The sequence below is a fragment of the Geotrypetes seraphini genome, chromosome 2, assembly GCF_902459505.1.
Source record: "Geotrypetes seraphini chromosome 2, aGeoSer1.1, whole genome shotgun sequence".
Classification (NCBI taxonomy): domain Eukaryota; kingdom Metazoa; phylum Chordata; class Amphibia; order Gymnophiona; family Dermophiidae; genus Geotrypetes; species Geotrypetes seraphini.
The window spans coordinates 118,647,964-118,674,721 of NC_047085.1; the positions used below are offsets into that span (position 1 = coordinate 118,647,964).

The following is a 26,758-nucleotide window of genomic DNA, read 5'->3' on the forward strand; positions in this document are numbered from 1 at the left end:
GCAGATTTTGGGCATGATTTGACTTAGGCGTCAGTAGGTGCCTGCCTAACTTAGGTGCAATCATTTAGGCCAAGAACACTGGTATAAGTGGAAGCGCACCTAAGACCACTTAGGCATTTCTAGGCATAATTCTATAAACTCTGCCTAGCGAATGTAGAATCAGGGCCAAAATGCTTCATTTCTGTTCAGGTTGCCTCTCCTCACCCTCCGGAGCAGCTCCTGCTTTGAACAGCCAGCATCCTAAGAAACTACTAATATAAATTATACTAATATATATTGTTATTAAGTTTAAAAAAATGCCCCCCTATGCATGTGATACCTTTCATTGGGCCAATAAGGAAAATATGTTGCTGATGCAGTTAAAGGTATTACAACCTCTCAAAGCTCCAGTTTCTTCCTGGACCAATACGTTACAATTCTGCAATAGCTTGTTCCAGACAAGGTCAACATAATATGAATTCTGGGTTTTTTTTAAAAAAAAATTACAGTGTAAAATGAACCACTTAAGCTTTGCTCATTCGTGCATAATCTTTTACATTGTTGCGCAAAGAAATTTCTTTTTTTTTTTTATTGTCCTTTCAACCATGCTGGCAAGCAAACATAAACCCTACCTGAGAGTCTAGCTCTGAAGCAGCCAAAACCAGGACCACATAGGGAGACTGAGCCTTAACTTACAGCTTAACTCTGCATGTGGCGCTGGGCTAGACCCATTCAGAGCTCATCGGATTGCTCTCTTATCTGAGTGCTGATCTGGCAGTGCATCTCAGTTGGGGGATGTAGTTTCTCAGCTATTCTTTGGGATTTTGGCACCTGCTGAATTATAGCAGGAGTTCGTGTTTGGGGAGGGAGGGGGGGAAGGGAGGGAGGAGCTGAATGCTGCTACCTTTCACACCATTCTGGCAACGGGAAACACTTCACTAAAACTTGAATGAGTGTCTTGCTGACCTTATACAGGAACAATCATTGTTAAAAGTTCCCCCATGACATATGAACAAAAACAAGGGCTTCACATTCTGCAAACAAAAGAACTTAATTGGATTTATTTTGGAAGGAGAGTACCTTAATTGCGTTTATGATAGCTATATTTGCAAGTCTGATTCCCTTAAATAAAATAAAACAGCCCAATTAGTGCACTTAAGCAGTGTTTAGAACTGTCTCCTGAAATGCCACTCTCTCATTAATTGTTGGGTGATTGTTGATTCTGAATGAGGCTGCCAATTTCTTGACATAATGGCATTGGTAGGACTTGTGGCCTAGCATCCATTGGTTTTCATTTTAAACATTGTTGTGGCAATTTGGAGAGCTGATGGAGACTGCAGGCTCCTGAAGCAATTGTCTCTGTAGGCTCACACGTCCAGTTTTAAAGGGAGAATGACACGGGGATAAATTTGTCCCTGTCCCTGCAGGAACTCAATTTCCCAATCCCGTCCCTGTGAGTTTTGTTGCTGTCCCTGCCCCATTCCTAACACTTATGATTTTAAAGGGCTAGATTCACTAAGCCCACCGATCGTGTACCGACCCGATTCACTAACCTCTGTGCCGATCATCTTCCGATCCGATCCGCGCATGCAAATGAGGGGATCCGCGCATGCAAATGAGGGGAAACGGCATGCAAAATAAGATGGCAGCGATTCACTAACCAAAATCAGGAACAGCGACTGGGCTGGCTGATCAACAAAGAAGCGACTGCTGGGGACCAGTCGCTCACGTCCTTTCCGACTGCCCTGCTCTCTGCCCCGACTCTCCTGCTTTCTGCCGACTTCAATAAACTGCATCTCAGTTCTCTGCCCCATTCTCCTGCTCTCTTCCCCAGTTCTCCTGCTCTCTGCCACACTGCTCTCTGCCTTGACTCTGCCCTTCCCCACAGTGCGAGCCTGTAGTTTTAACCCGCAGGTTAAAACCACAGGCTCACGAAATAAATTTTAAAAAATCAAAAAGTTTCCAGCTCTGTAAGCACACACAGACCATCTACAAGCAAAGAAGATGGTCTGCACATGCATCAGGATCGCTCAGTAGCGATCCATGTGGTCTGTGGGGGGGGGGGGTGCCTCCGATCGCCCCCATTTGCATGAGGACACGTTGAGAATCAGTCGGCCTGCCACGGATTGCCCAAGGATCGAGTGGGATCGGTGGGCTTAGTGAATGTAGGCCAAAGTGTTTGAGGCTTGTACAGATGAGGATGGAGCTTGCAAGAATGGGTCAGGGACAGGAAAAGAACTTGTGGGAACGGGATGGGAAAATGAGTTCCTGCAGGGACAGGGAAAAATTTGTCTCCATGTAATTCTCTATGCTAGGGAAATAGAGCTCCACTCTTGCAGTTTAGAGGGATACAAAAGCATGCGAGGAGCTTCCAAAATAAAATTTCTGCACATATCTTGCCTCCTTCACTTACCTTTTCGGGAGGGTAAAAGTTAGTTACATTACATGTGCCATGAACAACATATAGACTATTATCCCCTGGGAAGGCAGTTTTCAAGTGAAGTTCTACTGGCAATAAGGTCTGGATGAACAGCCTGGAAAGGCCATATGGTATTTATCTGCCTCATTTTTCTGTTTCTCTGTTTCCTGTGTTTGAAAAACAATCTTCTCCTCTACTGTTAGCAGTGAAAAATGGCACAGGTAGACAGAGATGCCAAGTTAGCCAGACTGTCTGGCCAGTCATGGTTTTGAATTTACATCTCAAAGCAGTGTGCGAGTTCTAGTGCCTAACCCTGCTCATTGAAATCAATGTCCTACAATGCCCCAGGATAGGGTGATCAGAAATCCAGGACTGTCCCCAAATCATGGAATGTTGATACTGTTTGGGATTCTGCCAGGTACTTGTGGCCTGGATTGGCCACTGTTGGAAAAAGGACAATGGACTAAAAGGAATATTGGTCTTATGTTCTTATCGGTGTCAGGGACAAAGGCGCGCCCAGACAATTGAGCGCAGCGCGGAGGCGCGCACCGCTCAAAATTACTGTTTTTAGGGCTCCGATGGGGGGCGTGGGGGGGAACCCCCCCACTTTACTTAATAGACATCGCGCCGCGTTGTGGGGACGTTGTGGGGGGTTTGGGGGGTTGTAACCACCCACATTTTACTGAAAACTTCACTTTTTCCCTGTTTTTAGGGAAAAAGTTAAGTTTACAGTAAAATGTGGAGGGTTACAACCCCCCAAATCCCCCATAACGCCGGCGCGATGTCTATTAAGTAAAGTGGGGGGTTTCCCAACAAAACCCCCCATCGGAGCCCCTAAAAACAGTAATTTTGAGCGGCGCGCGCCTCCGCGCTGCACTCAGTTGTCCAGGCGCGCCTTTGTCTTTCGCGCCGTTGTCTATGAACCATTCTTATCTACTATAACTATTACTATTTATCATTTCTATAGCATTGCTGATATACATTAACCTGTAAGAGACAAATCCCTGCTTAATAGAGCTTACAATCTAATTAAAACAAACAGGAACAAATAGGAGTTAGGGAATTATCTCCAGCTTGGAACTATATAATTTGGCATCTCTGCAGGTATTGTTTTATTATTTTTAACATAAATCATTTCACATTTAGAGGCTGATGCACTACACTGTAAATGCCTTTGCAAATGGATTAGTATTTTTTTTTTTAATGCAGAAATAAAACAAAACAAAAAGAATTAAAATGATGCTGTTTTTATTGGACTAACTAGAGCAGTGTCTCACAAACTTTGTAAAGCCGCAGCACACTAAACTGGTAGCCGCGGCTTGAGGGTATCAGGAAGTGTGTGGATGTCCAGACAGGGCCCTGAGCCGCCAATGGGAGGTACTGGAAGGGAAGAGGCATGGAGAGGCGCCGGCGTCTCTCCTCCTCCCCGGCATCTTACGGCACATCTGGAATCTTGGGCGGCATATTAGTGTGCTGTGGCACACAGTTTGTGATATACTGAACTAGAGCATGGTTAAAAAAATGCAAAATAGCATGCGCTGTTGTGTTGGTGAATTTTAGTGCACGTTTGTCCACAAAGTTCAAGCAAAATCACAAGAACTGAGAAACATACAAATCAGCTCATTGGTAATTCAATGTCACATATACTGTATTTTTCGCACTATAAGATGCACCTGACCATAAGACGCACCCTAGATTTAGAGGAGGAAAACAAGAAAAAAAACATTCTGAACCAAATTGTGTCAGCCAGCTAGGATGCAGTGTAGTTGGATCGGGGTCAGCCCAAGCAGTGTCTTACTGCTGCTGAATAATAGAGAAGTCTCAAGGACAGGGGCAGGGTGGACCTAAGAGTGAATAAGGAGTACTGATCTCAAAGAAGTGGGGGATCTGAGACAGAGGGGCTGAACTCTTGGAGGGGGAGGAGCTGAGAGAAATGCTAGACAGCAGGTGAGGGAACCAGGAAGGAGGAGAAACCAGACTATGGGAGCTTTTGTAATATAAAGCAGGGCCCTTGACAGAGAAGAATGCCAGCGGAAAATGAAGGTTTCCTAGACAAAGCGATCACCTTCCAAGCTGGAGACCAGCAGTGCTGCCCCCCAATGCTCCTCACAGCCCAGAACGTCCTCAACTGGTTGCTATAGGAAGGCAGCAGCCACCATTCTCGGGCTGCAATAGGACCCAGGCTCGTGCCACACTGACATCACTCCCCAGCCGTGCACTTCTCCCGGCACCACAACGGAGCCTCAAACCATGAGGGAGGTCAGCATGCTGCTACTGCACGCACGCCCCACCAAAAAGGTAGACTCGTTCGGGGGAGGGGGTAATTACATTTGCTCCATGAGATGTACAGACATTTCCACCCACTTTTTTTGGAGGGGGAAAGTGCATCATATGGAGCAAAAAATACAGTAATTCATAAGAAATATTGTGCACATGGGCAATTTCACATGAGCAGTTTTTCCCTAGTGCTTATTTTGGGCAACACTCTACAGGAGGAATTAGGAGAGGTGACTCTCCCACAGTGTTTTATTCTCCCCTACTCTACCCCCCCCCCTCCCCAAAATGATGTTGCACGTTGATGCAGCTTCTGTACTTAATTGGGAGCATTTAGACTTGTAGGTTTCCAAAATAGTATACATACAGGCCTGATTTTATAAAAGATGCCAATCTAGGTACTCAACTTAATTTTTTAATTAATTGGTTCAATCAACACTGTTAATTGAATAACACCATTATAAAACTTTTTTTAAAAATTAATTTGCCGGTAGGCGCATGACTTGGAAAGCACCTACAACTTGGATGTAGGCATCTACACTGAGGCGCCTACCCAGAAAGTAGGCATGGTTAGGGACAGAACTTGAGTTCAGATTGAGTTAGTTGCCAGTATTTTAGGCCGAGAAAACCCTAACCTAATATACTGGCACCTAAGTTGTAGACTCCTACCGGCACCTAACTCAATTTAGGCACCACTAGGTGTGATTCTACCAACGGTGCCTAACTTTGAATGAAATGCAGTAGGTGCCATTTTGCTTGGTGCCTACTGAGTTAGGCATTGTTTATAGAATCAGGCCTACATGTCTCTATATCGGCACTTATTATTCAGAACTTAGACACATTAATGCCGAAACATACTGTAGATACATACTCGTATGTTGCCCAGTTGCCTCCTATGATATTTTAGAGGTTGATATTTCTTTATGTTTATTGAGAGCTTCTATACCGCTACTAATGACTGGGGAGTCAATTCAGAGTGGTTTACAAGAGCTTCAGTATAGGTGTTACGTTATATGAGCTTCTGTAGACATGTTATCATACAGAGTTACAAAGAGTTTCTGCGAGGTGTTACAATACATGGGCTCTATACTGAAATACACAGAGCTCTGTGGTTGTGTTACAATACAGAGTTTCAAGTTTCAAGTTTTTTTTTTATTTGATATACCGCCTATCATTACGTCTAGGCGGTTTACAATAAATTTAATAAAAACGTATCTGATAAAACAGGGGATTAAAAGATAACATTATTACTGGGACACATAGACGATTTTCCAACTCTCGCTCTCATTCTGATAAATTCCACACAACACCACCTACATTGGAGGGTGGGTTTTTTCCCCTCATCGCAAGACTTATGGGCCGATCAATTCAGGATCAACCATAGATTCTTCCAGGGGCTGATCAATGCGGTATTCGTGCTGATGCTGCAGATGTTGCCGGGTTTTATTCCCACTGCGCTGGGGGATGGGGAGCTCCAAGTGATGGGCAGGCAGTAGTTCTGTGAAGAAGTATGGGTGCAACAGAGTTATTAATACCGGCATGGTTATTCCATAATCAATCATCCTAATTATGTTACTGCCACATTGATCATCCGGCTTATATGCAAATGTTTACAGTACAGAGTTATTTGTAAAATGGTTGCTCCCACCACATGTAGACTGTACATACATATGCATTCCTGTACATATTTTTTAAAAGGCTCTATGACACAAATTCTTTTCTAAAATACTACTGGAATTGTACATGGCCTGACCTGGATATCTAGCAGATTCTATGTTCTATCTAAAATGAGATTATACACATGTATTGTATTATGCTTATTGTAACATGAATTGTGTGTTGGTTTTGTCCACGGAATGGCATAAATGAATTGAAGTTACAATTATAATTTGCATATTATAATAACATGGCACTGGAAGAAAAATATCTTGTAGTATTCTGCCATTCCTACTGCAACTTTCATAGATTTGTGCAATGGTCTCAAAATATTTCAAAGTATTCTGTGGCACTTTGCTTCTTGGTAACAATAGAAGAATGTGAACTAATGACTACTACTACTATTTATCATATGGAATGCTGTACATCTAAACATGGAAGAGACAGTCTCAGCTCTAAAGAACGTACAATTGTTTATTGTTTACTGGAAGCTTCTATACCACTACTAATGACTGGGGAGTCAATTCTGAGTGGTTTGCATGAGTTTTAGTTAAAGGTATTACAATACATGATCTTCATTAATGGTGTTACACTATTTGAGCTTCAATAATGGAGTTATAATACATGAGCTAAATATATGTGAATCTTACTTATTTATACCATCTATATACATACACTATAACTATTGTTTCTGTATTGTCATATACTCGTCTTTGTATTATTTGTGAGTTCATCTTTTCATGTTCCAAAGGGGGGTAGCCTACAATCTAGTCAAGACAGACAAACTGGACAAGAAAGTGAATTTATACATACTTCTCAGTTGTGAGAATTACAGAAGGATATTGGCACTTAATGACAACGTAAACCCATAGATGCCAGCTGCATTTTAGCCCACCCAATGGGGACAAGGACAAACCAATTTGAAAATGACAGTTTTCAAAGAGGAAACTCCCTTCAGGTTTTCCTTTGAAATCTCCATGGCTAGTGCTAACATGGGTATTTCAATAACCACACAAAGAGTCAAGCTTTGAGAAAATCCACAAGGGTTATGCATACAGAATGCAATTTTTGTGGTATTGAGCACGGAAGTACATTTTTTGAGGTTTCTCAAACAATTGAAGTTGTTTTTATTTGATTTTCTTCAAGTGTTATGAATATTATATATGACATTTTACTTGGAGGAAAGGATCTATGTCCTGTTGTTTTCTTGTGAAATTGCACCATTATTACAGGCTTGTTGTTTGGTTGAACCTATTTTGGTTCTGTATACCTTTTGTAATTTTTTTGGTCAGCACAGTACATTTACTGCCAAATTGGAAAACCACACATTGACTTAATGTTCTTGGTGGAATTGACTTAATGTTCTTGGTGGTTTTCTTGGTGGAATTCACCTTTGTTCCATCACAAATGTGAATTAGCTATAGCAGATAGATTGGGAACCTCTGGTTCAGCAAAGTACTTTTGCTGTCAAATTGGAAAACCTCACATTTACTTACCCCTCTCTTTTACTAAGGTGCGTTAACCGATTTAACGCATGCAAACTGATTTAGCGCACGCAAATCAAATTAGCGCGCGCTAAACGCTAATGCATCCATAGACTAACATGCCCATGTTAGTGTTTAGCGTGCGCTAAATCAGTTTGTTTGCGCTAAATCAGTTAGCGCACCTTAGTAAAAGAGGGGGTTAATGTTCACGCTTGGTGGAATTCACTCTTGTTCCATCACAAAAGTGAATTGGCAATAACAGACATATTGGGAACCTCTAGAATGATTTAAAAAACTTGGTCTCTTCTATCCTCTTATTGTGACTCTAATTTTCTATGATGATGATGATGATGATATTACAGTGTTTTCCTGTATTAAGTCCTCTTATTGATACCCAGAGAGATAGGGCTCCTTTTACGAAGGTGTACTAACATTTTTAGCGCACGCACCGGATTAGCGCACGCTAGCTGAAAAACTACCACCTGCTCAAGAGGAGGCGGTAGTGGCTAGCGCGTGCTGCATTTTAGTGTGCGCTAATCCGTGCATTAAGGCCCTAATGCACCTTCGTAAAAGGAGCCCATAATGTTAGATTATATTATTACTTATTTAGAGTGTGTAGATGTATATGTGCTGTGCTTCCATTTTTTGTTTGTAATTTTTCCTTTTTTTTATAAATTAATGTTCATCTAATACTTACGATTTAAATATGTTATGTTACGGTACATGTTGAGCATTTCTTGTATTGTTTTTTTTTAAAAAAATTTCAATAAAATTTCATGGAAAAAAATGATATTTTAGTTTTATATGCATATTTCTTTAGTTTTGTGTTGATTATGGGACTCATTTTCAAAGCACTTAGACCAGACATGGGCAAACTATGGCCTGCGGGCCATACCTGGCCCATTTAGTGTTTTAATCCAGCCCGCCGAATTTGCCTGTGTTTTTCCAGTTGGCAGCCAGGTTGAAGATCTCAATGGAGCCATCCAGGTAGGCCACAGCTAAGGGCTCTATGCGGCCGCAGTAATGCAGACAGCGAACCCCCAAGGGCACGAATGTTTAACGAGACTTCCTAGGCGAAACTTATACGTTGTGAGTTAGACGATGTAAAAGCAGGTATAAGTGCCAAAAAGGTATTGAAAGTGATCAGATAACCGCTGCAGGGACAAAGTAAAGACCCACACACACTTCCCCCTAGTGTTCATTGACCCCGTCGTACCCCCACAAAGTTCAGAATAAAAACATGCATACCTGTCTCTGGAACATCAGCACCTGCTATAGAAAAGCCTAGTAGAGTCACACAGAGGTGGCTTAAGTAGTATAGGAGTGGGCTACTGAACCATAGAGAGAAGGACCCAGGCCCATAAGCCACTCTAACCACTACATTCATGGTGAAAAATGTGAGCCCACCAAAAAAAAAAAAAAAATACCTTACTGTACTGCCATATAGGTGCCATCTGCAGCCATAAGGGCTATTGAGGTTGTAGACAGGTGGGTATAGGGGTTTTAGGGGGTATTTTGGGGGACTCACCAAGACCTATAAGGGAGTTCTGGTGAGATGTTTATGTGGCACCCTTTTTGTGAAGTTCACAGCAATGCCCTATGAGGTGCCCCTCTGCTCTGTTGCCTTGTCTGGGTGGCCAGTCCATTACAATGCTGGCCCCCTCCTATGTTCAAAAGGTCTTGTTCTGGGCATTTGGGACTTGGACAAATTTTTGGTCAAGAATGTGGTATAAAGATAGACGTAGTAGCAGTCTGGACGATCAAACACCTAGACGTACAGATAGATGATTTTTTGAAAAAAATTTTTAGATGTACTTTTCGAGAATGGACATTTTCTTACTGCTGACTTTGGGCATCTAATGCCCTACGTTCAAATCAGACTTAGATGTTTCTTTTGATTATGGCCCTCCACATGTTCAACTTGGTTGGCATATTCTGTAAAGTGCTGCATGCCAGTTCTAGTTCTTGAATCTGAACAGGGGACATAGTCAGGGAGGAGTATGGGAAAATCATGGGCATTCCTAAAATGTATACACACTTTAGGTGCAAGTTAGGTGCAGGTATTTAGGTCTGATTTTCCCCGGCCTAAATGAATGTGCCTAAAAGTTATGCAACATAGTAAGGCTTAGCATGATTCCATAAGTTGCACCTACCTTTTATAGAATCACGCTAAATACTGTTTTAATCGGTGCCAATATTTTTGGGCACCATATTTTACTTATTTAAAACATTTATATCCTGCATATCTGAAAATCTATGCGGGTAACAGAGAATATACAAAATCAAAACATAAAACCCTAACAGTAAAATCAACATAACACACATAAAACATTCTAAAAACAATCAGCTTATATATATATATTTTTTAAAAAGACCGGATCTATAATACATACAGTTCTTTCTTCACACATTGAACTTGAATGTCTATTATAGATTTTGAAATGCATTTTGAAAAAGATAAGCCATCAAACACTTTTGAAAAAGTAAATAAGAAGAGATCTGATGAATAGTAACAGGAATATTGTTCCATAATTGAGGACCCACCACTCCAAAAACACGAAAACGAATGGTAGCCTTGGTTATGGAGTGGAGAGAAGGAACAACCATTAACTGCTTTGTTTGAGACCTCAAGGAACGTGAAGGTAAATATGGCACTAATAAACTTGCCACAACTCTCGGTAGAATCTGATGCAAGGCCTTCCAAACTAGTGTCATGATCTTGAACTGAATTCTCCACACCACTGGGAGCCAATGGAGCTCAACAAGTAGTGGAGAAATATGCTCATTATGAGGGAAACCACCTATTACTCTTGCTGCAGCATTCTGAGCCACCTGCAGTGCCTTCAATGACTCCTTCGGAAGACCACACAAAAGGACATTGCAATAATCCAAGTGCGGTAGCCCAAAACACTGTATTACCTGATGAAAATTTGCTGGAGAAAACAGACTCCACAATTTCTGCATTAAACGGATCTTGAAAAACATTGCTTTTACTGTTGCTGCTATGTGTCTATGAAATTGAGAATATGAGAGAATGAATGAGGAGTGTTTGGGGTCTAGTATGATATTCAATAATGTAATTTAATGTAATGTAATTTATTTCTTATATACCGCTACATCCGTTAGGTTCTAAGCCCACTGACTGCATATATTGAATTGTAATGAATGTCAGGTATCTCCCTTTTTAGATTCCTTACACATCCAGGGGGAGTGGGAGGGGGGAGGGGAAGGTATTTGGGATTGCTAAAGGTATTTATCTATTGCAATAATATATGCATATGCAGTGTAATAGTTATGTGAGGAAGGGAGGGAGAAAAGGATTGGTAATGTATTAATTTTGTGTATTTTAAGTGCGTTATGTCTAATGCTCATGTTTAATATAGTTGTATTGCACTGTCAAAATTTGAAAATCAATAAAGAATTTTTTAAAAAAATATGAAATTGTAAAGAGGAGTCCATAAAGACTCCCAAACTCTTAATGTCCTGCTTAGGGCCAGATTCTATAAATGCACTAAGTGCCCTAGTCATGGACACCTAGTGAAGCCTAATTTAAATCCACAAGAAAGTTATTTTTTTAAAAATCTGATTGCAAAAATATTTTAATTGATATTTAAACTTACGCTCAGATATCTGCGCGGTGCCTAATGATGCCTAAGTCCAGTTGCCCTCTGACACCTAATGAAGCATATCTGAAAAGTAGGTATGGTTAGAGGTAGAGAATAGGTGTGGTACTGGTAAACTTAGGCATTGGTAGGTATCCTGGAGGTCAGCGCCAGTACATTAGGCCTAGTTTTGCCTGGCCTAATATACTGGTGCCTTTCTCGGATGTCTAGTGATACCTAAGTCCACTTAAGCGCCACTAGGCGTGATTCTATAAAGGACACCTAGCGGTTGATTGACAACTGCGCAGACTGACACATAAAAATTAGGTGTGGTTAGGTGCCGGCTATGAAATCAGGCCCTTATGTGTATATTAAATTGCTGATGCATTTGACTTGGGAATGTGTGGTGCAGTGGTTAGCGCTACAGCCTTGGCACCCTGAGATTGTAGGTTCAAATCCTGCATTGCTCCTTTTGACCCTGGGCAAGTCACTTAATCCCCATTGGTACATTAGATAGAGTGGGAGCCCACCAGGACAGTTAGGGAAAAATGCTTGAGTACCTGAATAATTCGTAATAAACATAGAATTGAAGGATATGCAGAATATAATATATATATACAGTATATATATATTTTTTTTAAGTTTCCTGAAGTAACTTCAAAAGTTAAGTAGCTGTATACTTTCCATTACAAAACTAGTGCAACTTACAATATGTGCTGCATGAGTGAATGTCCAGTTATAAAATTATTATCCTAATAATGTTAAAATTTGTTTTCCCCATGCCTTGTTCGAAGTTTTTGGCTGTGAGTATCCTAAGAAGACTGGTGTACAGAGGAGGCACGAACTGAAGATGTGGCGTCTCAGCTGTCTGTAATCTTTAAACTTCAGCTTCTCTCCCTTGCCCCAGGAAAACCCTGAGATGTGTGAATACAAGTGTATTCTTAAAAGTAGTGAAGTGGAGTTGTATGAATCCTGCCAAAACAATGAAGTGTCTGATTAGTATCGTTACTTATTAAGATTGTCTTTACTTCCAAATGGACAGATATCAAATACCTGCTTACAGTGAGCAGGGTTTTATTTATATGTCTTATATATCATTATGGGTTTCAGTTTCAAATGACAGCTCGAGTTTACAGAAATAGATTCTTGTCCTGGAAGAAACTTAGAACTTCAAAACACAACCAAAAATGTAATCTCTATGGCCCTTATCACTAAACTTCAGTTTCAGGAAGAAAAAAAAAAAAAAAAAAATCCTGAGCTACCATTTGTCATCTGCTATTTGGGAAATCCTTCAAAGTGACTGTTAAAATCATTAAACTTGCTTCTTCGATTTAATCTTTAAGATTAACCAGCCAGATCTGAGTCACCTCGGACTTCTAGGTCAGGCAGGAAAAGAATTGACGTAGTTGCAAAACAGCCTTGCGTATGTGTCTCTGAAAAAAATGGCTGCCAAGTACACTCAGTTGGATAATCAGGAGCCGTGAATAACAACTTGATGAGCAGGTGACCTAAGAAATTTGGCTCCGGATTCAGGCTACCATCTCTAATAACATCCTCATGTAATGCATAAAAAAAGATCTATGACATGCTTTCTCTGATATGACATATCTTGCAGAGTTATCAAGATGTTTCCTACTTGTAGAAAACTAGCCACTCTATCAGGCACGATGACTTGGCATGCAGTATGCTCAGGAGACCAATAATATAAGGGATGTTTCTTACAAAGGGGCTTCCACCACCAGCCAGCAATGTCCATCTGCTGTTAACAACAGAGACATATAAATAACCCTTAACTGTTCAAACCTCAGCAGGGAATTATTTCTAGTAAAGCTTTTAATTAAAATGTGCAACAGCTTAAACAGAATACACAACCTGTAGGCCTACGTTCTAAGGCAGTGGTCCCCAACTCTATCCTGGAGGACCACTAAGCTATTATTACTAGCCAGTCTGGTTTTCGGGATAGCCCTAATGAATATGCATGGGGCAGATCGGCACTCCTATCATCTGGCTGGTGGTCCTCCAGGACAGGGTTGGGAACCATTGTTCTAAGGTACAGAAAATTTGGCAGTTTCCTGCGGTCTGAATATCAGGAGGTACAAGTTTACAGGTTCTGAAGATCTGAGCTACAGCTTAAAGAGGGAGAGTGTGATGTAGTGGTTAAAGCTACAGCATCAACACCCTGAGGTTGTGGGTTCAAACCCACACTGCTCCTTGTGACCCTGGGCAAGTCCTTTAAACCTCCCCCCCTACCCTCCCATTGCCCCTGGTACATTAGACAGATTGTGAGCCTACAGGGACAGACAGGGAAAAATTCATGTAAACCATTCTAAGCTCCTCTGGGAGAACAGTATAGAAAATTGAATAAATAAATTAAGGTTATTAATTTGAGTGAACAAGCACTGGTTCAGGAGGGTGAATGTGAAAACTGTGAATAGGAACTAAATTAATGGGATTACTACTATTTATCACTTCTATAGCACTGAAACGCATTTGCAGTGCTGTTGATCCTTTTCCCCAGGTGGAGGCACCAAGTACCAAACAAATGAGAGAATGACGGACACTGCCTTTGGGGGACTCCAGCCAGGCTGGGTCCTGGGCCCAGAGCTGCCCTGAAGGGAGTGTTGCATTTCTAAATAAAATGGATCCGTGTCTAACTTACATGTTCGGATGTACACCAGGTTCCAGTTGGCATTAATCCTCACACCCAAAGATTGGTGCAGAAATTGCCTCTCAGATTTATTCTATAAATGGCATGCAATTCGAAGCACAATTTATAGCAAGGTCTCACAAATTTTGTCGAGCCGCAGCATACTAAACGTAGCGGCCGCGGACCGATGCATTCGGAAATGCGTGGACGTTGACACGATGCATGACATCATCACATCCATGTCCACACAAGAGCAAAGGCCCTCCAGGTGGGCCTTGAGCTGCCAGTGGGGGGTGCTGAAAGGGAAGACGCACGGCGAGAAGGAGAGGTGCTGGCGCCGGCTGATTGCCTACAGGATGTGCCTCTTGCCACAAGAGGCACGTTCGGTAGGCAGTCAGCCGGTGCTGGCACCTCTCCTCCTCCCTGGTGTCACACAGCACACCTGAAATCTCAAGAGGCACACAGTTTGCGATACACTGGTTTATAGAATAGAGCGCCCTGCTTATTTTTTCTGTGTTGGTTTTTCAGCGCCATGTACTGAATCTACTTCAAAATGCGCAATTGTTAATATTGCCACCCATATTGGGGTGCTTCCCCCATTTTTGCGTGGTTACCGCACAGTTACTTCAATTTTTAGTATGCCCTACTTCTAAGAAAGGGAAGAAGAAGTCAGATGGAAAGAAAAGTACATGAAAAATACTAAAAGGAAAATTGCAATTGCTTCTGCTTGATCAGTTAACTGATATGCTATACAGTCATTGTATGTTCCTGATCCATTAATGGCAGTCTGCTGGGGCGGGACAAACTGTAAGAATGTAAGCAGAAAAGCTTACTGCATGGTTTATTTCAATGTACAGCACGCATGTGCTAGTGAAAAGGGGAATTCTGTCTCTACACAGACTGAGGGGGATGTGACATAATGGGGTGTTGTGGGGTTTTTTTTCTACGTGTTTAGTTTTGTTTTAGATTGTAAGGATTGAGTAACATTGTTAGGTGATGGGGGAGGGGTGGGCAAATGATCTCTTTAACATCATAGATCAAAGTAATCAGGACAAGAAAACGGATTTAGTTTAGAGACTACACCACAATTTATTCAGATTGTTATTTTCCTAATGCACAGGAGTAGCGCCTTCCCCAGTTGTAAGCAGCAGGTCTTGTTCTAGCCCTTCCAGAAACAATGGAGAAGTAGAGATGGGCATCCCTCCAGCAATGACAGTGGACGGAGGTGCCCTAAAGGTTACTGCTATTTCGAAACACCAAATAACAAGGCTTATTTTTTTGTAGACCTGATATCCAAAAAGACTGCACCAGCTATAGGCCAAATTGAACACATTGAATACAAATTCTATATAGGGCGGCCAAAAATAATAAGCTCCAATCACGGTGACGGGATAATTGTGCGCCGACAATCCAGCGCTGACAATTCGGTGGAAGACAGAAGCGCGCGGGGGAAAAAATAATTTTTAAAGAACTCCGACTGGGGGTTTGGGGTGGCAACCCCCCACTTTATTGGTTAGTGTTCGCGCTGACGTTGCGGGGGGGATGAAACCCCCCACATTATAGAGAAAACGGAACTTTTCCCGAAAAAATCAGAAAAAGTTCCGTTTTCGCTATAATGGAGGTTTCCAATCCCCCGTACCCCCCTCCAACAGCAGCACGAACACAAACCAATAAAGTGGGGGGGTTGCCACCCCAAAGCCCCCGTCGGAGCTCTTTAAAAATTACTTTTCCCCCGTGTGCTACTGTCTTCCACCGAATTGTCAGCGCTGGATTGTTGGCGCGCTGACGTCTTGCGCTCCACTGTCTATGAACCCCAATCACAGTGCTTAGCAAAAATCTATAACAGACTCCCACTACATATAGAATCACACTTTATGGTGGTACGTGATATAATATTTCGGCACATTCATTCAGTGGTGTAGCAAGGGTGAGTGGCACCTGGGGCAGTTGGACCCCTCCCCTGACTTCTTCTACATTCTCCCCACCTCCACACGCTCCTTCCTGCTACGCACACACCGCTTCCCTTCCCTGTACCTCTGTAACATTTCTAGTGCAAGCAGCAACCTCCAAGCTGTTGTCACGCCAGCTTCGGCTCTTCCTCTGATGTCATTTCCTTGACCGAAGCCTAGGAAGTGACATCAGAGGAAGAGCTGATGCTGGCATGACAATAGCTTGGGGGTTGCTGCTCGTGCCAGGAGCGTTACAAAGGTACGGTGGAAGGGAGGCAGCACATGCATGAAAGGAGCAGGGATACAGAGAGGAGGATGGGTGTCCGCATAAATGCTGTGCCTAAGTTGAGCACAGATCAGGCGTATTCTATAACAGTGCATCTAACTTTTAGAAATTCCCACGATCCACCTGTGATCTGCTCCTGGCCTTGCCCCTTTTTGAGATTTGAGCACTAGAAGTGAAACGCACCACATTATAAAATGCACCTACCAAGTTCAGAGATAATTCAAGGCTTTTGGTGGATTCCATTTCTCCCACCAAAGCCCATAGTGCAGAGGGAAACACCTAATCCGTGCCTGGGGAGAGGAAAGAAACAGCAAATGCATAAGGAGGCAACCAAAATTAAGAGCACAAAGGGAACAAGGGTGTCAGGTCAAAAGCGCGCCGGGACAAAGGCATGCGCAGACAATTGAGCGCAGCGTGGAGGCGCGTGCTCCGCAGAAAATTACTGTTTTTAGGGCTCCGACGGGGGGGGCGGGGGGGAAACCCCCCCCCCCACTTTACTTAATAGAGATCGCGCCGCGTTGTGGGGGCTTTGTGGGGGGTTTGGGGGATTGTAACCCCCCACATCTTACTGAAAACTTCACTTTTTCCCTGTTTTTAGGGAAAAAGTTAAGTTTACAGTAAAATGTGAGGGGTTAACCCCCCAAACCCCCCACAACGCAGGCGCGATCTCTATTAAGTAAACTGGGGGGCTCCCCTACAAAACCACCCGTCGGAGCCCCTAAAAACAATAATTTTCTTCGGTGCGCGCCTCCATCTTGTGCTCAGTTGTCGGCGCGCGCCTTTGTCTTTCGCGGTGTTGTCTATGAACCTGGAACAAGATGATCAGAAAACAAATTGCCAGATAACAAAGGTAGGAAAAATGATTTTATTTTCAGTTTAGTGACTGAAATATGTCAATTTTGAAAATTTACATTTGTTGTTTTTATATTTTGAACTGTTCAGGAAGAAATGCATTTCTTTTGTGGTGTACTGGGTGCAGAGTCTGGCATATTAGGGTTTTGTTTGTGTACAAAAGTACTTTTTGTTTGTGGATATGTATTTGGAGAAAAAGGGTGTTTTTTTCTGTTTTCTGCATGTATGACTGAGGCCAGGTGTTCTGGTGGGGTTGGAAGTCCAGAAACTTTGGTTGTGTCATGGCCCTAAGTAGGAAGATATTTGTTGGATCTCCTTCAGCTTTTTTGGACTTGAAACAGCCCCAACTTAAAAATTAGTGAAAACCACTGTTCTACCGCCTACTGTATTTTTGCAATGATTTGTGTTGAAAGTGGGCATTGAAGAACTCACAATATTTTGCAGTTTGTTAAAAAAAATGACATATTTGCAAATAAAAAAGGGAAACATGATACTGTGCTAGATGAACCATTGGTCTGACCCAGTATTTCTATTCTTATGCTCTTTGCAGGGTTTTGCATTACTTCTTTGACACTGAAGGGGAGTTTTCTGTAGCAGTTACTGAAGTGATATTGCATCTGCCTTGACCTCTGAAAAAAGCAGAATATAAATGATAGTTAACTAAAATTTTCTCTGCCTACAGTTTGCTTTGTGTAGTTTATTTTTGTGGTTACCATTATGTATTGTTAAAGATTATATTGTGTACAAATGAAGGTTTCAGGTTTAGGTTTCAGGTTATTTTTATTTAAAAATTTGATATACCGCCTTATCAAAATTCAAAGCGGTTTTACATAATATATAAAAACAAAGAGTAGAAAGGCATACATTAAAAACAAATTATAATTATTAAAACAGATAGTCAAACACATAGACGAACATTAACTTACCGAAACAAAATGAAAAAGGGTAGAAATACATTTGTGTAATGAAAAAGAGAGAGAGAAGGATCAAAACAAAAGGGAGGGAACAAAAAATAAATAATCTAGCACTTTGTAGAAAAGATTAAAATGAATAAGAAAGCAAGGAGTAAAGTTCCATTACAGTCCTTAAAAGGACTATTATACTCCAAATGCATCTTTAAAAAGAAAGGCCTTCAAGCTACTTTTAAATTTATCAAGTGATGAACTTTCTCTTTTATAATTTGGTGCTGAGTTCCAGATGGTAGGGGCCGTAACAGAAAAGATATTAGTACGCATGGTGCCAATGTGTCTTAAAGAGGGAATAGATAACAGGTAAGAAGAACATAATGTGCGATGGGGGGTGTGGGGGATTAATAACCTGTTGATGAAATCAGGTAGACCGGAAGCTATGGTTTTATGTATCAGTAACATTATTTTATAAGTAATTTGATGATCTATGGGAAGCCAATGGGCGTTAATCAAAAGTGGTGTGACATGATCAAATTTTCAAGCTTTTGAATTAATGGAAGAAATGGCATTACAATTAGTACTATTATTATGAGGTGGGATCTGGGGCGGAGTTTGGGTGGGGTCTGGGTGTGGTCTAGGGTGGAGCTGTTGTGCCCCTTTCAAAAAAAGCATTCTGCTGCCTATGCATCTATCCTTCCTAGGAGGGGTTTTAAGCGCCTGGGCCAACCAGAGCCTTAGGCCCCTTCCCAGCGCATCACAGGAAGCACTGGGAAGGGGCATGCCCACCATTTTATAAGAAGTGGGCTTTTCAGCCAGAGTGGATAGGTGTCCCTCCAGCTGGTCTTTGTTAATAAGGTAGGGAGGGGCAGGGGTTGTTGGGGCATGGGGGGAGTTGGGAGGGTTGGTCGATGGTGGGAGGGAGTGGGGTGTGGGTAGTAGTGTCTGGGGATTGTATGACACGGCAGGAGGGAGTGGGCATCTCTTCTGCTGCAGGGGGGGATGATAGAAAGGTAAGGAGAGAAAAAGGTGACATTCTGGATAGAAAAGAGGCCAAGAGAAGATACTGGATAGAAGGATGGGAAGAGAGGGGAGACACTTGATGGAAGGATGGGGGAGGGGACACATTAAATGGAACGATAAGGAAAGAAAAAGGGGACATGCTGGATGGAAAAGGCATGAAGAGATGCTGGATGGAAGGGTGGGGAGAGACAGAGAAGAAACACTGGATGGAAGTGAGTAGAGACCTGAGAGAAGAGGGCCAACACACTGGATGGAAGCGGGAAGAGAGAGAAAGACATTCTGAATGGAAGGGGGGAAAACTTAGTGAGAGACTGGGGAATAAGAGAAAGAGGCATGAGAGGTGTGGTGTGAGAGTAAAAAGATAGAAAGCTGTAGGTAGATAGTAAAAGAGGGATATTGAAAACTATATACAGTACAGTAGTAAGAATGAATGAAGATAAGGAGTAAAATAAATTGAAGAATGCTGAGAGGGAAAAAAAACAATGTTGGGCCCAGATTCTCAAAACTTCAACACTGTCGCTAAACTGTTTTCCCAATGGTTTATTCTGAATTCATTTTAGTGGTGGATTGTCAAAATGGCTTCTCTGTTTTTAGAGAGGTTACTAGCAGTCTCCGACACTGACATATAAATGGGCTCTTCAACATTTAAATGAGCACTCCGATGGATTCTTTAAAATCGTCGAACCATTTTCTAAGAACGGAGTCGGCTTTAGGTGACAAAAATCAACGACTGGTCCAGGGATGGCGGCACAGGGGCCATGGCCTCCTCAAAAATTAGTGGTCACCCGGACGGTGCTCGCCCTCCCACCTGCCTCCCAGCGCTGTACTTTTAAATCTTTGGCCTGCCCCAGAGCCCAAAGATCTAAAAGTGCAATGCAGGAAGAGGTTGTGCCGCAAGATTCTGCTGGAGCTAAGGCGGAGCTCTTGACACCTTTCCTCACCCCCCCCCCTTCCCCCAACAAACAAGTGTTTTCTACCTATGGTGTATTATGTCTGTAATGTACTCTGCTTAGAATTATTATTGCAGTTTGATGATATAGTGTTTTATGATGTAATCCACCTGGATCTTTTTTGGGTTAAAGTGAAATAATAAGTGCAAAATTTTTTAATTCTCAAAAGCTTAAAGACCCCCTTCCTGGCAGAAACTTTTCAAAAAGGTGCAACCAGCATTCCCAGAGACCACCGGGCATCATGTTTTAGACCAGTGTTCTTCAACCACCGGTCCGTGGACCGGTGTCAGTCCGCAGAAATTTCCTACCTGTCCACAGGGCTGGCACGTGCATCGGGCCCCAGATAGTGCTCTTCAGCCGCCGGTCCACGGTGCAATCGATGCAGCGTTGTCTTCGAGCTGGCTCCCTCTTCCTCAGTGCTGCAATGCACAAAGCCTAGCTGAGGCTCCTACATGCGTCCTGTGCCTGAACCAGAAGCCTTCTTTCTGACATCACAATGTCAGAGGGAAGGCTTCCAGATGGTGCTCAGGACATGCGAGGAGCCGCTGCCCACGGCTTTGTGTACTGCTGCACTGAGGAAGAGGGAGCCAGCCCGAAGATAACACCGTGGGCCAGGCCAGAAGGCAAGGCACAGCATGGAGGTAGGGAGACAACAACAGTAGGGGGAATGATTTTATTTTCTTAATTTAGTGATTGATTTACATCTGCTGTCTGATCAGGATGCATTTGTTTCTTTTCCTCTGAGGTCTACTGGATGCAGAGTCTTGCACCTTAGGGTTTGTTTGTATATATTAATACTTTTAGTTTTTGGTCCCATATTTGCATGGGGTTATCTGTAGTTCTTGTAGGACTGAATATTGAGAAGCATACAGTGTGCTTTGTATAGTTTAATTTTGTGGTTAACCATTATATTGTGTATGTGTGTGTATATATATGAAAAATGAATGGAAAAAATGATGTTACAATTAGTACTATTATGGAGGCGGGGTCTTGGGCGGAGATTGGCTGGAGATGGGCGGGGTCTGGCCCATGACTTAGCCCAGTGTTCTTCAACTGCCGGTCTATAAAATAATTATTTTATTTCCGCCGGTCCATGGGTGTCAAAAGGTTGAAGAACACTGTTTTAGACCGCATGGATTTTAAAGGGACTCTGAGGAAAACAAAGTAGCATTTCTTCTAAGCTCCATACCCTTTCAGGAGCTGCCAGCATCAAGCAATAGGAAGGCATTGTCTCATAGTTTCACCTCCAGAACAAATCATTCTAGATCCGAGGACATTTTTCCTGTACAGTAACTGAATAAACCAAAAAGGGATTTTTGATGAGTACTTTATTCCGATGTGGCCTTGCTAGATATAGAGCAGCCTCATGTAATCAGCCTAGGGATCCCATTTTCCCAAAGTAACTCTGCATGCAGAGGCCTGGTTCAAAATAGAAACAGAAATCTGAATGAAATAAGGCTATTGAATGAAGTATTACATCACTTGCTCATTGTGTGCCACAAAGGTAAATTTAGGTAGAGCTTTGTGTGTTTTCAGAGCAAGTGTACAAAGCTAAGCTTCTGAATAGGTATTATGTCCTATCAAGGACACATTGTTTAGCAGATCTTATGCCTAACAATGCCTCATTGTGCAGGCAACAAAGATCAGGGCATAAATTACCAGTTTTCCAAACTCCTCATCATTTTCGATGTTCCTCAGTGCTGTAAAGAGTGGGATATTCCTGCAGCAGCCCTACCTGCCAGCCAGCTATGGAGGGATTGCTAAATGGAGAGCTCCAGTAGCAAGAAGAAGAAAGGACTGATCTGACTTCTCCAGCCGAAGGATTTTACTCTGCCACCCGGCTCTGAAAGGATGGACTGAAATGGAGAGAACCGTAGTAGAATATTAAAGATCTGACGCTGCTGGCAAACATCTGGGGAGTTACAAAAACAACTTGCTGCCATGCATGGGGCAAGAGTTCTTGGATTACTGCCCTTTTGACTGGTTGGTGCTCAGTTTCTGTCAATGGATTTCTGCTTTGCAGCTTTCATGCTGTAGGAGGCTTCACCAAAGAAGGTGATCTGGTTTTATTCTAAGTGCTTTGCATGCATGTTTCCAGGTTTAAGTTTATTTAAAATTTGATTAAAACGCTTACAAAAATTTTCTAAGCACTGTACATTATAATAAAAATAGGGGGAACGAAACTATCAGAAATACATAGAAGACAATCTTTGGATAGAAACTAACAGGAACAAAGAGGAAAGAGGGGAAAAACTACAATGGTATAAAGAAAAATTCACAATAAATGGAAAAAAAAATTGATGGGTTGGAGACATGACTAGAAACATTTCTTATGAAAATAGAAGAAATTGAGGAATTAACTGATCGGTTGTTTAGACATGATAAGGCTAGTGGATTCAAGTTTCAAATGTGTCCTTGAAGAGAAAAGTTTTCAAGGCAGAATGTGATAGAAGGAGCTAGAATTTCTGTGTATTTCATTGAGAAGATACCAAATCCTTGTGGATTGATATGGAAAAAGTAGCAGCTAACCCCTAACCTACTAGCTTGAAGTGCATGGCTTTTCCTGTTCTGAAGTGCCCTGTTAGGTGATTGAAAAGCCAGCAGGATATTATGAGACAGCAAGTAAGTTTCTCATTTCCAGGTTTCCAGCTTCCTGCAGAAGTGAATATTCTATATCCGTCTGCCCCCTGATCCAAGTTCTAATACAAATATGCATATTCTAATTTCAGGAACATTCCAGGATCATCCTGAGGCCTACTACTGACCAAATAAACCCAGAAAAGAAGGGCAGGGGGTAGGTGTCTTTGTTTTATCCTTTTGATGGTATTAGGAATGAATACTTTCCTGAAAGATTGCATCCCTATCTGCCAAACAGCACCCAAATAAATATGCTCTCATGTATATGCACACAATGGAAGTGATATAGCCAGGGCCGCAAACAATGATTTAAAAAAAAAAAAAATCCTTTACATTTTCTACCTAATCACTTCATCAATGTAAATGAATTTTCTAATCTGGGGTTATAGAGACATTGTTTAAGTTAATATGTGCGAGCAAGGATAGGGGGGGCTGCGTCTTCGTGTCTCGGTTCTTGTTAGGTTATCAAGGCAGTGGCTAGTTTAAGCAGGCTGGCCTAAGCCTGATGGAGTATTGTGCTGGCACTGCAGGTAGTGGCTCCACAGTAGGCACCAGGCACGTACAGACCATGCCGCTGTATGAGAGCAAACCAATCAGGTGGTTACCTCCCACCCCACTCTTTCATTAAAGTGAAGGGACGAAGGAAGGAACCAATGCATTGTGTCTCACCCTTTATGTGCTTATACTGAACTCACCTTTACTGATGTCCCACCAGCAGCTACACCTTCACCCTGCAGGAGAATGTAAACAGGCCTTTCATGTCTTTGCCTGTGCTAATGAGCAGGGATGATTAAAACACAATGAGGTCTTTGCTACTCTCCAGGCTCAAGCTTTCGACTACTATCACAAGCTGTGCTTTTCCCCTCCAACCCCTCCCGAGCTGTGTTGCATTAGCAAAGGACTGCTTAAATGTAATGGTGGCAGACCCGGCAAGATTAAGGGCTCCTTATACAAAGCGCAGAATAGCTCACGCTAAATTGCCCCGCGCGCTAGCCACTACCGCCTCCTTTTGAGCAGGCGGTAGATTTTCGGCTAGCGCACGCTAATCCAGTGTTTGCGCTAAAATCGCTAGCACGGCTTTGTAAAAGGAGCCCTAAGCACCTCAGGGCCTAATTCTCAGAACTTCAGCACTATAGGGAACAACGCCGGAAAATATCACAGGACCAGCACACAAAAATAACTTCCCAATGCTCAGTGTTAGTGGCATGTGAATTACACACACATACACACACACACACACACACACTCACCCCTTTTTCAAAACCGTAGCGTGGCTTTTAGTGCCGGCCCGTGGCGGTAACAGCTCCGACGCTCATAGAATTCCTTTGAGCGTCGAAGCTGTTATCGCTGCAGCCAATGCTAAAAGCCGCGCTATGGTTTTGTAAAAGGGGGAGGTCCATGCGTGCCGTGCAAGGGGAGGAACATGCCTGACACCCATGTACAAGAGTTTTGCGGTAAGCAAAACTCTGCACGCATTATTCAAACCCAGAAGTGCAAGCGTACATCAGCACTTCATCTGCTGCTCCTTAAATATAAGCTTTTTACACTTTATTTACACTATATTTATGTGCAGAAAACAGGCGCCAATGTTTTGCTTCCAGTTTTGGTTTCACTTGGACTTGCACACATTTGTTCCTCACAACCAGCATTAAGAGGCTTGCAGGGCTTCCTTTTCAAATAAAATCAAAACTGGCAAGTTTTAAAAAGAAAACAACGAGAAATCCTCTCTTCTAGCCCCCCTCAATGCAACTTGGGAACTGGTGACAAGTTTTCAAGCTTTAGGGCAGAGTGTTTCTCTGAGCATTGGGAGGGAATGGCTAATGACCTCATTGACATCCATTTGCTTATATTTAAACTAGTCTTTAAGCCCGTTACATTAACGGGTAATAGAGTAGATGCCTGTCTGTCTGTTTTTTTTTTCTTTGTCTCTCTCTCTCCTTGCACGCTGCCTGTCTGTCTGTCATTTTTTGCTGTCTGTGTCTCTCCCTATGTCCTTAGTGCCCTCAGTGCCTCCTTCCTATGTCCTTAGTGCCCTTAGTGCCTCCTTCCCATGTCCTTAGTAGCCCTTCCTATATCCTTACCTTAGTGCCCCAGTGCCTGCGTACTATGTCCATAGTGCCCCAGTGCCAGCGTACTGTGTCCTTAATGCCCCAGTGCCTCCTTCCAATGTCCTTAGTGCCCCCAGTGCCTCCTTCCCATCTCCTTAGTGCCCTCAGTGTCCTGCTTAGTGCCCTCAGTGCATCCTATGTCCTTAGTGCCCTCAGTGCCCCTTTCTTTGTCCTTAGTGCCCCAGTGCCTCCTTCCTATGTCCCCATCATTATCTTCCAGACTTTGTTCCACCCCCACCCCTGATGCCAGCCTGCCTGCCTGCCTCCGATCCTCCTGAGCAGCATGTTTCCATTTAATCCCCCCTCACCCCGATGCCTGCCTGCCTGCCTCCCATCCCCCTTAGCAGCATGTATCTATTTACCCCCCCCCCCACCGACCTTACCAGGCACACCCGAAACCCCCGTTGACCCTCCCAGCCAACCCACCCACCACTAGATGGCCGACAAACCTCCCAGCTCCAGCAGCGTCCAAGGCACAGTAAACACGCTGCTTTGCGATTTTCTACTGGCCTAATTTCCTCTGCTGCTTCTCTGATGATGTCATCAGGGACGCGGCAGAGGAAATTAGGCCAGTAGAAGGACGCGAAGCAGCGTGTTTACTGTGCCTCGGACGCTGCTGGAGCCGGGAGGTTTGTGTTCGTCTCGCGGTGGGTCGGCTGGGAGGGTCAACAGGGGTTTCTGGTGTGTCGGGTAGGGTCGGCAGCGGGAGGGGGAGTCGCGGCATGTTACTGGTGTACCGGGTAGGGTCGGCGGCGGGAGGGGGAGTCATGGCGTGTTACCTGTCGCCGGTCCTTAGACGTGTTCATGCGTACTCTTACCTGCCACAGCCCGACAGATCAGGGAACACAGGGTACGAGTGCGCATGCGCGCTTAGCATTGTATTATATAGGATGCAACTTATGCTCGTCTTTGGCGTGCACAATGTTTCCTGCATGAGAGCTTTCTGAGCTATGTTCCCTCTAAGCTGAGCACATGAGCAAATGCATATACGTTCTAAGAGCATCGCTCACATATTTTACATGGTCGCTCACAAAAACACTTGCAATTCTGGACAATTGTTGATTTTTTTAGAACTTGCCACTCACATGAGAAAAAATATGCACACACCTGTCCAGTCCTAAGAGCAGTCTCTCGCAAACTTTTCAGCCAGCAGCTCACTAAATCCAGTGCCCCGGATGTGCGTGGATGTTGACGCGATGATGTCATGCGCATGTGTGACGTTGTCGCGTCGACCTCCATGCCTGTGCGGAGGCCCATCTGGCCGCGACCCGCTTCGGTGAAAGGATCCAGGAGGTGCAAGCAGAGGAAGAGAGAGGCCAGCCAGGAAGAGAGTCGTCTGTGCCGGCTGACTTCCTACAGGACGTGCCTCGCCGCGAGAGGCACGTCCTGTAGGCAGTCAGCCAAGGCATGGACGACTCTCCTCCTCGCCAGTGTGTAGCGGCAAACCTGAAATCTCAGGAGGCACACTGGTATGCCGCGGCACACAGTTTGCGATACACTGCCTTAGAAGGAGCATCGCTAGTTCTGAGCCTTCTGCACACATTGACACTGGCAATAGTCCAGGGCTAATTTTCTCTAGCACTGGTGTTAGGTTTTGTGCACTGGGGCCTCGGTGAGCTGCTCACCAACCTAGCCAGCAATTTAACCATCCCCTCTAACTGTAACCCCTACCCTGGCATCCTGTTTGGCTGCCTTGATTATTTAGATTGTAAGCTCATTTGAGCAGGGACTATGGGCCAGATTCACGAACCTGCCCAATCAGGCCCAATCCGGGCAGGTCCGATGAATTCTGCAAACAATAATATGCAGATGGGGGCGATCAAAGGAACGCCCCATCTGCCTGCCTGGATCGCTCTATAGCGATCCCAACGTATGCGCTGGACCTCTGGGCCAGCAGAGATATTTTATTTTATATTTTTCACTTCTTTTGGAGCCCGTGGTTTTCACCTGCTTAAGCCTGCGGGTTAAAACCAGGGCTAGCACTGTG

The 26,758-nt window shown here is 43.4% G+C and overlaps 2 long non-coding RNA genes across 3 annotated transcripts in view; one reads left to right on the top strand and one right to left on the bottom strand.

The window, feature by feature from the left end:
- Positions 1–3,645: 3,645 nt before the first annotated feature.
- Positions 3,646–26,087, bottom strand: LOC117355311. The gene is made up of 4 exons (XR_004538335.1): positions 25,879–26,087; positions 23,359–23,394; positions 16,501–16,586; positions 3,646–6,170 (listed from the first exon to the last, which is right to left on the bottom strand). It is a non-coding gene; the product is annotated as an uncharacterized LOC117355311 (long non-coding RNA).
- Positions 21,728–26,758, top strand: part of LOC117355312 — a 31,867-nt gene continuing 26,836 nt past the window's right edge. For both annotated transcript variants that reach the window (XR_004538337.1, XR_004538336.1), the window contains exons 1-2: positions 21,728–22,081; positions 22,756–22,820. This is a non-coding gene — a long non-coding RNA (uncharacterized LOC117355312). The remainder of the gene's footprint in view (positions 22,082–22,755; positions 22,821–26,758) is intronic.